Source organism: Pseudomyrmex gracilis, unplaced genomic scaffold (genome assembly GCF_002006095.1).
Source record: "Pseudomyrmex gracilis isolate BER0280 unplaced genomic scaffold, ASM200609v1 scaffold_803, whole genome shotgun sequence".
Lineage (NCBI taxonomy): Eukaryota > Metazoa > Arthropoda > Insecta > Hymenoptera > Formicidae > Pseudomyrmex > Pseudomyrmex gracilis.
This window is the reverse complement of record NW_018021387.1, coordinates 22,843-36,230: the sequence shown is the minus strand read 5'-3', so window position 1 is coordinate 36,230 and position 13,388 is coordinate 22,843. Positions and strand designations below refer to the sequence as shown.

General features: G+C 32.6%; 1 pseudogene; it reads right to left on the bottom strand.

Annotated features, from left to right (window-relative positions):
• Window positions 1-5,637: 5,637 nt before the first annotated feature.
• The window catches only part of LOC109861509, a 16,284-nt pseudogene continuing 8,533 nt past the window's right edge, over window positions 5,638-13,388 (bottom strand).

The following is a 13,388-nucleotide window of genomic DNA, read 5'->3' as shown; positions in this document are numbered from 1 at the left end:
GTTTTAGGTATATCAATGTTGGTTTTAATTGTACAATATTATGGAAATGATATATATTATTTTATAAATGTATCAAAGTTTTATGATAAAAGTAATTTTATTATTTATGTTTTTAACTCCATTAAACTTAAACTTTTCTATAGTTAGGTTTTATTTGGTATTGTGTTTCTTAAGAGTTTTACTTATGTTAATATNTTATAAGTTTGGGTGAAATAAAATAGGGTACTATGGATTTGATTAATTTATGTTGGATAAAAGATCTTATTCATTAGTTATAATGACTTTGTGAACTTTTGGGATTAATATATTTGAGTTTAGAGAATGATGTTAATTTAAATTTTAATTCTAATAATTATTCTAATAATTCTAATAATTATTTTTTATATATTTATGGTATAGTACCTGTTTTATCTAACCGGATTAGTGATGTAAAGTTCTTAATGTGTAGTGGGTTTATATTATCCTACGGAAAATGAAGTATATTTATATTAAGCAATAATGTGTTAAGTATATTACTAATTTTTTTTAAGGCAATTCCTAAAAAAGATCAAATCTTTTTATCTTATTAATTAGCTCACGCTATATCAGCTCCTATTTCTGTTTCTTCTTTAGATCACTCTTCAACTTTAGTTCCTGCTGGGGTGTATTTATTAATTCGATTTAATGAATTGTTAATAATAACTTGATTTTCTGATTTACTGTATATTATTTCTTTACTAACTATATTTATAGCTGGTTTAATAGCTAATTTTGAATTTGATTTGCAAAAGATTATTGCTTTATCAACTTTAAGGCAACTGGGGCTAATAATAATAATTTTAAGACTGGGCTTTAAGTATGTATCATTTTTTTCTTTTAGAAATGCATGCTATTTTTACGTCATTATTGTTTTTGTGTGCTGGATCTGTAATTCATTTAAGATCAAATAATCAAGATATTCGTTTCTATGGGAACATAAATAAATTTATTTCGTTTATTATAATAAGATTATATATTTCTAGAAGTTCTTTATGTAGAGTTCCTTTTATAGCCGGACTTTATTTTTCTAAAGATTTAATTATGGAGATTATATATTCCAAAAGAGTAACTTTATTAATTGGACCTATAAAAGTTATATCTCTGTGTCTCTCACTGTGAGGTATACTATTCATTTAATGTATTATATTTTTTTGGGGAAGATTTTTTTTTATTCTTTGTGGTACATAATTACTTGTAGGTGAAAAATAAATTTGTATACATTTATTTTATTGATTATAAGAGTGACTTTTGAATCATTAATGTTTTGAATTATATTCTTTGATATTTCCTATGTGTATTTAAAGATTTTATTAAAAATGATTAACTTAAAAGCATGCTTACTTGATATTGTGGTTGGGATAGTAATATATTTTTATACTATTTTAAACTTCTATTTTTGTATTCTAATTTATTAGATCTACATAAATATATACATTTTTTTTGTTATATCTATATACCTTTAATAGTTTATTAATATAGGTCATTAGATTTTGATAGAATTTGAATTAAATTAACATTTAAGTCGATAGTTTGAGATATTTTAGAGAGATTTAAAATACTTACACTTAAATTATTTGTTTTATTTATATTTAGTTATATTAGTGTTATTTATTTAGTTATTGTTATTAATATTTAAGTTGTATGTACTTTAAATAGCTTATATAATAACGATTAGTATTAAAAAAACTAGAAAAAAATTAAACTATTTATAAATGGATCTTATAGTGTAAATTAGTATATACTTATAATTAATATTTAATTATATTAATACTTCTATATTGAAAATATAACGTTTACTTTTAACTATATAAGTTTTATAAAATAAGAGATAAATAGATTTAAATCTATAGTTCTTAAGTTAGAAATTTGATTTTACTTATCTCAATTTAATTGTGTAAAGTAACTTGGACAAAAAGGTTTAGTAACAAGAAAAAATAATTCAAATGATATATTAACATTAAATTACTTCAGATTATTTGCTAATTTTTTCTTAGGTCAAAATTAAGTGTATAAAAATTTTTTTATGTGAAGGTACAAAAATGGTTAATTTTCAATGTTTTATTGCAATTTAAAAAGTAAATCAATATTAAATATGAGTATCGTCCTCTGGCTCATGAAGTTTATTAAACCTAATAAATAAACAAGTCTATAGAGCCGTTTCGCAGGATGTCTTGCGGAAAATATGTCTTATATGTGTGTACACATATAAGTAAATTCACGTTTTTCACGTGTTTTTTCGAATTGAAATTTCAATTCATAAATTCATATAAGATGTTAGTTTTGCATCTCATATATGATAAACCCCAAATACCCCCCCTAATTGATTTAAAATATTGCAAAAAAAACTCCTCAGCCAGGAATCGAACCTGGAATCTTCGGCTTTCCGAGCCGTCGCCTTCCCTGTTAGGCCACCGAGGCACTTGGAGTTGTCTCGCAATATTTGTTTATTTATTAAGTTTAATAAACTTCATGACCCAGAGGACGATACTCATATTTAATATTGATTTAGAAATCTACGCTGTCGAAATAAGCGTTTATACAGTATCAGACAAAATCTTAATAGATGTACGAAATATTGCGAGACAAACTCAAAGTGCCTCGGTGGCCTAACAGCAAAAGCGACGGCCCGGAAAGCCGGAGATTCCAGGTTCGATTCTTGGCTGAGGAGTTTTTTTTGCAATATTTTAAATCAATTAGGAGGGGTATTCGGGGTCTATCATATATGAGATGCAAAACTAGCATCCTATATGAATTTATGAATTGAAATTTCAATTCGAAAAAACACGTAAAAAACGTGAATTTACTTATATGTGCACACACATATAAGACATATTTTCCGCAAGACATCCTGCGAAACGGCTCTATAGACTTGTTTATTTATTAAGTTTAAAAGTTAAAATTTAACTAATATTTGATTTACTTGTTAAATTTTTTATTCGATATTTTGTTCAAGGTACTCAAAGAAAAGGCCTAAAAGTTAAATTGTAATAAAGAATGTTATGATTATAATAGTATTAGAGAGGTTTTATAGTAATTTACTAATAGAACTAACGGTAATAATAGTGTAATTTCTACATCAAATACTAGAAATACCAAATCAATTAAGAAAAATTGTCTTCTTCAAAGGATACGACTAATAAATGGGTAATCAAAACCACATTCAAAAGGGAATTTTTCTTTCCGTGATTGGGATTTTGTGTTAATAGTAAAATTATCGTTATTAGGGCTATGGGAATAGCTAATATAATTATTACTATAGTAATTATAGTAAGCATTTACTACTTATATTACTCTGAAGAACTAAATTATCTAATTGGAAGTTAAATGTAATTTTAATTATACTATATAAGGTTAATTCCTATTTTTATCAGTAAATTCAACTAAATAAAATAATCATACAACAAAAAAATACTAAAACCCGCAACGCTCACAATGTAAATACAAATAAGCAAATAAATAAGATCACATCGAGCCAATAAAAATATATTAATATAATAAAATAAACAATTTGCTACTCATGCATTACATACAAATACAAAATATTTTGACTCTTAATTGAACCTTATTCACTCGTGACTATGACAGATACCGCAGTATAGCATTGATGTCAAAATAGTAAAGTAGTCAATGTTAAAAAGCAACGCAAAAGTTTGCTGTTGGTAGTAACGGATGAAATTACCTTCAAAATGACATTTAAGATGCCAGGTAGTCAGACTCTAATCAAACAACATCTACGAAATGTCAGTATCAAGCTCTTGCTTCAAATCTAAAGTGATGTAGAAAAAAAAAGTGGTTTATATTAAGTCGATTGTAGCATACCATTAGAAATAAGATTCTATTAAGGACATGTAGACCATAGAAACTCGTGGTTACAGAAAATATGTGGATACGTAAATTCAGTCAAAAATAATGAAAAATAATTCATAGAATTCTGTAGCTTGAAAGCAGGTAAAATATATTCCTAATAAAATTGTAATTACTAGGCTTAATTTTCTTTCTGTGAAATTTCTATTCATAATTGAATAGTGTGTCCATGAAATTAAATTTCTTGAGGACAATAAAACAATTGTGTTTAAGAAGAAGATGTCGTAAGGATTACATGCTTTAATTTTCAATGGAAGTCATAATTGGCCACTGTCTATGGCTGGAAATAGAAATGAATGAAAATAAGCTTAAAAGAAGTACCTTAGATATAAAGATAACATTAAGGATAAGTGTTTTAAGGCTGTAAAATTGTAAGGAAATAAAAATATAAAATTATTTAATAAAATAAATAAATGTAGCATGTAAAAGTATGATGTTAGAGAAAAAATATTGGATAAGAACTTTGAGTTCCTTAATGATAAAAACAAGGATTCAGTTAATTACTATATATATATTCGTGATGGAATTAATCAAAATGGTATTCGAAGTATTGAAATAGAAATTAGTATTCGTATTCAGTTTAATGAAAATGAGTTAGATGTTAAAAGGTCGGATACTCTAAATAAATTTGTTAGTATAAATATAAATTTGATTAAATTTTATGGGCATTGAGAATAAATATGAAGTATGCTAGTGTAGTATAAATAAGATCATTTATAATTGGATTTGAAAAAAAAGTTTTTCCTGTTGGTGGGCTACTTGTAATAGAGAAATAAATTGATGAAATTAATAAGTATAATAAAACTATGTTTAAGCATAATAAAGATATTCGAAGTAAACGTCCTATCTGTGGTATATAAGAATAGTAAATTAAATATTTTAAAAGTGACAATTTAATATTTTTATGAACTAATTCTTACATTAAAAGTAATCTTTATTTTACTATAGGTTGATTTAAAAAATGAAAACTTACGTTTTTAGTTATTCATTGAATTAAATTTACTACATGGGCTAACCTAATTATGAGTTTGATAAACCTTATTTTTTAAAATTTTTAATTTTTGTTGATTCGACAACAATAGATATAAATTTATGGGTAATGCTGCAGATTTCTAACCATTGTCTACAAAATAATCCAGGTCCATTTATTCAGATTGTTGTTTGATTTAGTCGGCCTAAGGTAGAATTTATTTTGATTTTTAGAGATGGAAAAGTGTATGAGTAAATTACATCTTTACATGTAGTTAATCTTTGAATTGGGTATTCAAAAGAAATAACGCAAAGGTTGTCAACATCTAAGAGGCTGGAAGAAAAATTGTTTTCGTTTGATATAAACGATTCAAATTCTAGATTTATAATATCACAATATTCGTATGATCAGTATCATTGCTGACTTAGGGCGTTCCTGTTTATGTCGTTTATTAATATTTCATCTGTATAATACAGAATTTTAATGGATGAAATAACAATAAAAATTGTAATCGTACGAACAATAGTCCATAAGATTTCAATACAGTTTCTTTCTAGGAAAAATTGATTAGTAAGATTATTGTATCAGAATGATAATATAATTCAAAACATTAATTTTGTACTACCATCTAAAACTATTATTGTAAGGTCGTGAAAAAAGATTATTATATCGTAGATAAAGGTAGTAGAATTTTGAAGGCCTATGATTCATGTATTACTTTTTAATAAAAATTTAGAATTCATATATGGTATTTAACACAATAACACTTTTTCTGCCATATTAAATTAACTTGTTGAAGGAATTTTATTGGAACTATGAAACATAGGAAAATAGGATGGTATTCATTTAATAAATAAATTTTGGTAGAATATAAAAATAATTTTTTGTTTGGATGCTAAAAGTTCTCACCTACTAAAAGCAAGTAAACTTACTCTTATAATTGAAATACGTAAACTTCTTTGATGAAATAATAATTCATGAAATAAATGTGTCAGGGTAATCTTTGTATCGGCGAGATATAGCTCTAAGTCCTAAGAAATGGTAAAAAAAAATGGTTATGTTGACAACAGTAAATATTGTTAAAACTTAAATATTTAATCAAAAATTATTGAGAGCGTAACCAGTAATAAGAAAAAATCAGTGAATGAATCCTGAAATAATTGAGAATACAGCTCTTATAGATAGGACATAATGGAAACGGGTTACAACGTAGTATGTATCATGTAATATCAATTGATGAATTTAATAGTATAAAACCAGTTAATTATCTTATAGTAAATATAATTACAAATCTCAAAGATCATAAGAGAGTGGAAGTTCTATTTATTTTAAACAATTAAAAACTCTTTTAAGGCTTCAAAGTTTCCAAACTAATAATAAATATATATTCGGTCATGAGAGCCGTTCGCTAGGTGTTTTGCGAAAAATATACGTGTACATATATACATATATACATGTTCAATTGTAAATTTTTACACGTAAAATTTGACTTGTAATAACAGTTCTAATATTCATATAGGATGCTATACTTGCATCTCGTATATGAGAAATCTCAAATATCTTCCTAATATATTTTATTTTCGTGCAGGTAATAATTAGGTAGTAATTAGGTAGTAATTAGGTAGTAATTTATCTAAAGATTTTAATTTCTGTAGGAACAGCAATGATCATTGTTGCTGAGGTGAAATAAACTCCTCAACATCTGTTCCTAGTGAAAATATATGATGAATTCATACAATGAATCCTAGAAATCTAATTGCTTTTATTGCATAAAGTATTCCTAAGAATCGGAATGTTTCTTTTTTACTTTTTTTACTTATAATAATATAACAAATTATTCCAACTCCTAGTAAGATTAAAATATAAACTTCTAGTTGTACAAAAAATTAGAATAAGTAAAGTGAAGAATCTAAAGGCTCCGAAAGGTAACAACTTTAGAAATATATAAGAAAAACAAATACACTTATTCTAATATATTAGAATAAGTGTTGGTAAAGGATTAAGTGTACTTTTCCTGAGAAGTCAAAAAATGAGGTACTTAATTATTCATCTGATGAGATCATGGTGATTGCACCAGCTAGCACAGGTAGTGATAATACAAGCAGTATAGCTGTAATTAAAATAAATTAGACTCTATATAATAATTTATCTTGTTTTATTAATGTAGAAATCTCTAATTAAGATTTTCATTTTTTTAATGTTACGTTTAGAAACAGGAGAAACAATTAGTGTATTTTTTAAAAATATATAAAAAATATATTGTTATTCTTAAGAATATACAGATTGGTCTTGTAATTTCTGTATGATAATAACTAATAAGTGGATGCAATTTTTGTAAAGTTAGTAAAAGTGCCATTGCCTGCCAGTTTATAAATTTGCTTAAAAAAGTTAATCATAAAAAGAAAGTGGAGATTCTACCTTTCAAAAATAGAGATAATGTTAATATTGAATGTCTTGAATGTAAAATTACTGGGTTGATACTTATGACAAACAATATAATTAAGGATGCTACAACTTGGACTAAAAGATAAATCACAAAATAATTTTTTTTTCTTTGAGTATTATAAGTATGTACCTGATGAATATAAGATTCTTAAGTTCTTTAATAAATCAAATTTAGATTACGCTGGATAATATCGTTGTTATTAAGGATATAAAAATTAATAATGATAAAATAATGATATTAGAAAATAAGTTGAATTTGTAATTTACAAGTTTATCAAAAATTAAACTTTTGTAAGGTCTTCTTAGTAATAAATTATAGTAAAGTGTATTGGGCACAGTAATTTTTGAGGTTAGTAGTAATAATTCAAGGTTATTTATTATATTAGTGTAAAGAGGTTGTTGACCTGTTATCGAATTAGTTATTTAATTCATATAAATTGTGAATGGGCAAGAAATAAAAATAATAAGGGATCTCTCTTATAGAGAGATGAGAGATATAAAAATTCATATAAAAGACCTAAGAAAAATATCTCTCTTTCTGTCTCTTATCTTTTTATTTAATTATCTCTTATTATTTTTTTGATAATTATATGTCTTTTATATCTCTCTTATTATATCTTCTATCTGTGCTGTAAATCTCATAAGACATCTACATTGCGACGTTTTCAATCAGGATAAATTCTTGATTAACGGCGTGGAAATGCGACTAAAATTCGCTCGAAGGATTCTTTCTGTCTCATGGAACTTACTCTACAGACAAACGTTCATATTGTAGACGCTACCTTGATCATGAGAAACGTAAAAGTAAGCGCTGGAGTTTTATTAGCTCACGCTAAAATGCTGTGAACAACTACTGCATAGTTTCTTCTTACGAGATTTAAAGTTAAATCATTTACGATTCACAGAGGAGTGTTAGAAGAATTAATTGACAACGTCATACTCGGTCAACTGCAAAAGCGGGTAATAATCCTTTTGTCGCAAATAAGGCGTTTACTAACAATATTAAAGGTAATCCGTTATATTAAAACAATTTCAATATAATGTTCTTTTCGCTTTACGTCGATAGAACGCAAGTTTCTACTAGACCGTTACAACCTTCTCTTTCAAAGAATTCTCCTCTCTTCATCGAGGCTTTTCATACTCTTTTTTTAGGAACGGGTATTTATTTTCTAAACAAATGCAATGGTATAAGCAGAAATGCTTATGCTCGCGGATACAGAGTCTTTGCTTTTGATCTCATTTCCGATTTATCAACCGATTTGCGTCAAACATTGAAGTCTCGTGAAGAACGGTAATTTGCAACTTGAAGCACAGTTCGAAAAAGCTCTTAAGCCGACTATTAACTGTCTTGTTTAAGCGGAATTTGTCAGCGTTTTGGAAATCGATTCTTCACGCCAAATCATTGTAGATTATAACGGATAAGTATGATCCTGCTCTGCATATGCGTAAAACNAAGATATTTTTCTTTTTTTCATTTTTTCTACCTTTATTTTCTACTGTTACGTCCGAGTGCGCNAGATTACGGTCCGATAAAACCGTTTACACTTGCTGAACGTACGTTCTCCTTTTTTGGTCAGCCGACTGGGCTGTACCAAGAAGAAAAATGAGAATTNTGGTCGGAAATTGATGATTGGACTGACAGTTATCGATTGTTATTTGATTATCAACAGGTACCGGTCGTATACACGTACACGCACTCGTAAAATCCAATTACTTCGTCCTTAAAACAGAAAGGAAGAAAGGGAGAACAAACGTTCAGCAGGCGTAAACGGTCTTGTTGTATCGTGACTCTGAGCATCAGAACGCAACACCGCAACCTCGCAATTTTGCACCTTTGCGATATTAACCGAATTTAATTGGTTATTTGAAGATACGTCGCACTCTGTCGCTTCGTGTCGTAAATAAAGCGCTTTGGGATCTATCGCGCCACATGTTTGTGACGGAGCGATCGAATTTGCAACTCTCGATTGACGAGATTGGAAATGCATGCAACGCGACAAGTTGNAATTAAACCATTAGCTCGCGCGCATGCAAACAGTATACGCAAAATTATTTCGTTGAAGCACCGCGTGAAGCACGCGTGCAAGTGGAATCGACTTGTTCATTCGGACATCGTACAATACATATAATCCAACGTGCGTTGATTTAACTCGCGTACAAATCGCAGCAAATCGTCTTGATAAAACACGTTGTCTTTGGTGGTTACCGTTACTCGGCATCGTGAACGCCCGCGTTTGTTGTCGAATTCAATGGTTGCACCGGTTTTGCTCGAACGTTCCAAATCGTGTATGAGTTCGACAACGCAAGCATTAACGACGGTAACGTTGTCGTACAAGGTACGGGTATTGTTTGCGCAGCGATTGTTGAGCGAACTAAGCATATCAATTTGCGTTGCGATCGTCGCACAGATACAATTGACCAAAGTCGTTTGCGTTGTACGATACGGCGACCGACTTCGTCCATTATTTGACGTTGATCGCCGCGTCGAAACGTTAGATTGTGCCGTTTTAATCGCAACTTGCGCCGTTGAGACATCAAATACTTGAAATAGCAGACTGCCCTGTTGCACCACGCGGTGGACTTGCGGTATCGCTGGATCGATTTGTTGAGCTCGTTGATAAACGGTCGTTATCGTGGGTTGATCGAGTACCGCGTTCAACTTGATGTGCTCTAATAGCGAATCGCGCAAACAGCTCGAAAAAACATCAAGAATGTCCAAACCGTCTATTGTTTCGCGACGTATATTCGGTTCGACGACGTTTCTACATCACACAGAAATCACAAGCAGTGCGTCGGAAACTTGTGCAAACGTTCGTACAATTGAACAACAGACGAGAAACAAGAGATACCGGTGATCAAGCTCGCGATTGTTATCGCGCGGACAAATATCCGCGAAACGTTTGAATTGCAAATAAAACGCCGTACTTTATACGTTCCTCCATAATCTTTTGTTTCAACAAGCAACTGCTGTTTGTTTATTAATCGCCGCGGTAATATTGTTTTAAAAGAACGAATTTGCGATAGCCGTGTTGTTTTGTTCCTTCACAATATATTTCGTTATATTTACGTCAAAAAAATGGGCGTTGGCGTCACCGTTGGCAACGAATGTATTGCGCGCGCCAACTTTTGCATTCCAGTTTTCAGGTCCAGTCTGTCGCACGCAAACGCGACCACGGTGGTGAGCCACTCAAATCAACGTCACCGCGACGCAAACGACAAACTACTCAAGCAGAAACCGACCGTTGTACCGGATCATACGGTGCACAATTGCTTTTACGAGCCAACGCGCGAAATGGTGTTTTGTTCCATTTGCTATCGAACACGCGAACTCAACTGCTTGTTATACATCTTTCAATTCGCGAGTGGACAATTCGACGATAGTGCGAGTGTCGTCTTTGATCAACGCGTTGCATCCGTAGAACGTTTGCTGACAATGCAACCACGATTGCGACGGTATTGCGATGGCGTGAGATACGAGTTTGATACTGGCAAACAAATGCAATTTTACGACGACACGTTTGTTTAATTTTGGCGTAGACATACCGACGTTCACTTAGCACGTGGATAGCAAATTGGACGTTTTGTTTGAGGTAAAGGTCAAAGACAGTTTCATGACGTACAACAAACTCCACCCAAATTTAACGCTTTACCTAAATTCGAGCGTCTTGCTACATGTCGACGGTGTCCAGAAAAGAACCGGTTGTGCGTACTGTGTTCAGTGCGTTGTTACGTCAATTGTAATTTGTGCCAATGAACGACATCAAAATTTGTTCATTATAGCCGTGGTGTTCGCTCAATTTCGCGGTGACGTAGTGCGCGTCTATGCGAGTAGTTATTACGTCAGGAGTTAAGACTTGCCATCAGATCACCGCGTTTGATATCGCACAAGTACTTCGTTTTTTTGTTCTTGCGCAACAGATCGTCGGTACAATATTCAAACATGTGCTGATACGCTCGTACACGCGTATCAAATTGTCGAAGCACGTTTCCAGTGTTTTATTGAGTATTCCGTGCACGTGGTCGTTGCCAAAGCAAGCCGTGATCCAGAAACCGAGTATCCAACAGATCGAATTGTATCAAACAAACAGGTAGTTTCAGCATTAAAGCAATTTGTTCGACGGTTTGTGATAGATCAGAATGTTCGACGGCGATCTGCAAACAAGCCCCAACGAGTACATGAAAACGTCGTTGTCGCGCGACATCAATACTCGAAACTACTTCTTGTCGACATCGCCCGCAATGAGCTATCAAATCGCTTTTATCTAGGTAGACCCGCGCGACGAGAGGGAACCGTAGTCGTCGATCAATATGCGACATATGGTCGGTGCTAGTTTGCTGATGCGCAACGGAGACGGTGTTTTGATGCGCGAGCAAATACCGCAATCGCCGATTGATTTGTTCGCAGACGCGTCGAACGTGATCGTGTTCATTCGCGCGACGATCGAACGATATTCCAACATACGACGAATGCCTCTGCGTTTGTCGCTTTGCCCGGTGTGATCTGCTGTCCAGCGTGAAGCACAGATCCAACTGCTTGTACCTTTGGAGATATCGAATTTTGTTGCTGAAGTTTATTAGGTGCAACAGAGCGCACATGAAATCCTCTTTGGTCAAGCACATTCTTACAGCTCTCACCACGAGCGGAATAACGTCCAAACAAGCAATGTACAAAAGATGTTTTGTAGAATCGTACATTTCCGTCTACTAATCGTTCGAAATTTTAAGTAGTGCAAGTATGGACACTTTTGGTAAAATTTTGCTTCTGAGATCCATTTCCAAACCCGTATATACCCATTGCGACAGTGATTAAATATCATAAGCGCGTTTTCTACGGATGTGACAGCAACGAAGACGTTACGCGTTTGTTTTTAATTGCAGTCCTACCACGCGACGAGCTTTTTTATATTATTGGCGGAACGTTCCACGTCGATCGATAAACAAGCCAAATTGTCCAAGTTAACGTTGTATGCGTCGTTCTGATAGAACAACGCCTCTAAAATCGTGCAACGTTTACAGTCACGGTGTCGTCCGTTAACCGCACGGTAGGAGCCGTTAAAGATGCAATAATCGCGCACAAACTGCGCCATCAAACGCGTTCTATTGCACCCGGGGAGCACCGCGAGTTTTTTTGGTAACTAATTTTGTTCGGGGTGACAGCCTGTGGCCGGAGCGCAACACGGATCCAATACAAGTTGAACGGTTACACACGGTATTCAATCGGTTGATGTCGTGCGTTGCGTTTGTCGAACGTATTAAACGCAACGCGTCGCGACCGCTGCCGTTGTCGTACCTATCGGTAACGCGTTTGGTTGTTTCGGTAGCGCGTTTAATTCTTATCGCCGCAACGTTTGAGCAATCGGCAAACGCATCAAACAACGCGTTCTCTTGTATCCACAGTTTCGCGAACGAAACAAAGTTTTTTCGATAGCGTACATAATTATCAACTGTGTATTCCAACGTACCCTTGGATCGACAGAGCGATTGTTTTAACGAGACATATATTCAATATTGTTAGCAAAATTGCAACCGTGTTGTCGCAAACCGCAAACACACAATGACATAAGACAATCGTACGACCAGGTCGCGTGAGTGATCTAAAGGTGCGTACTTTCCATAACTCTCGTAAAAGTTTCGCCGCACTAGAAGCACGTAATTGTGTCGCGTCACTTGTGTATCTGGCCATAACCACCTTGCACCAAAACGACGAAGTGCCAATCGTCGACATGTTCGAGACTGTTGTTATTAGATGTCCCGTTGCCGTTAAACGTGACATATGCGATCCGCAGCAATTTCAATCGCGCCGAATAACGCTGATAACGCGCAAATTTACCGTGTTGACGCAAACACTTTATTGCATTGTCGCGATTGCGCAGAATGTATCATTCCTGTAACATTGAGAGCAACAAGTATTTGTATGTTTGAACGGCTGTTCCAACCATGATCGTGTTGGTCGGATCGTATATTGTGTAATATTGTAACGTAATCTCAATACTGTTACGTCCGGGTGGTACTCTATTGACCACAGTACGATTCGACACCGCTCGATTCGACACAGATTTATTCGACACCAAATTATTCGACACCGTACGAT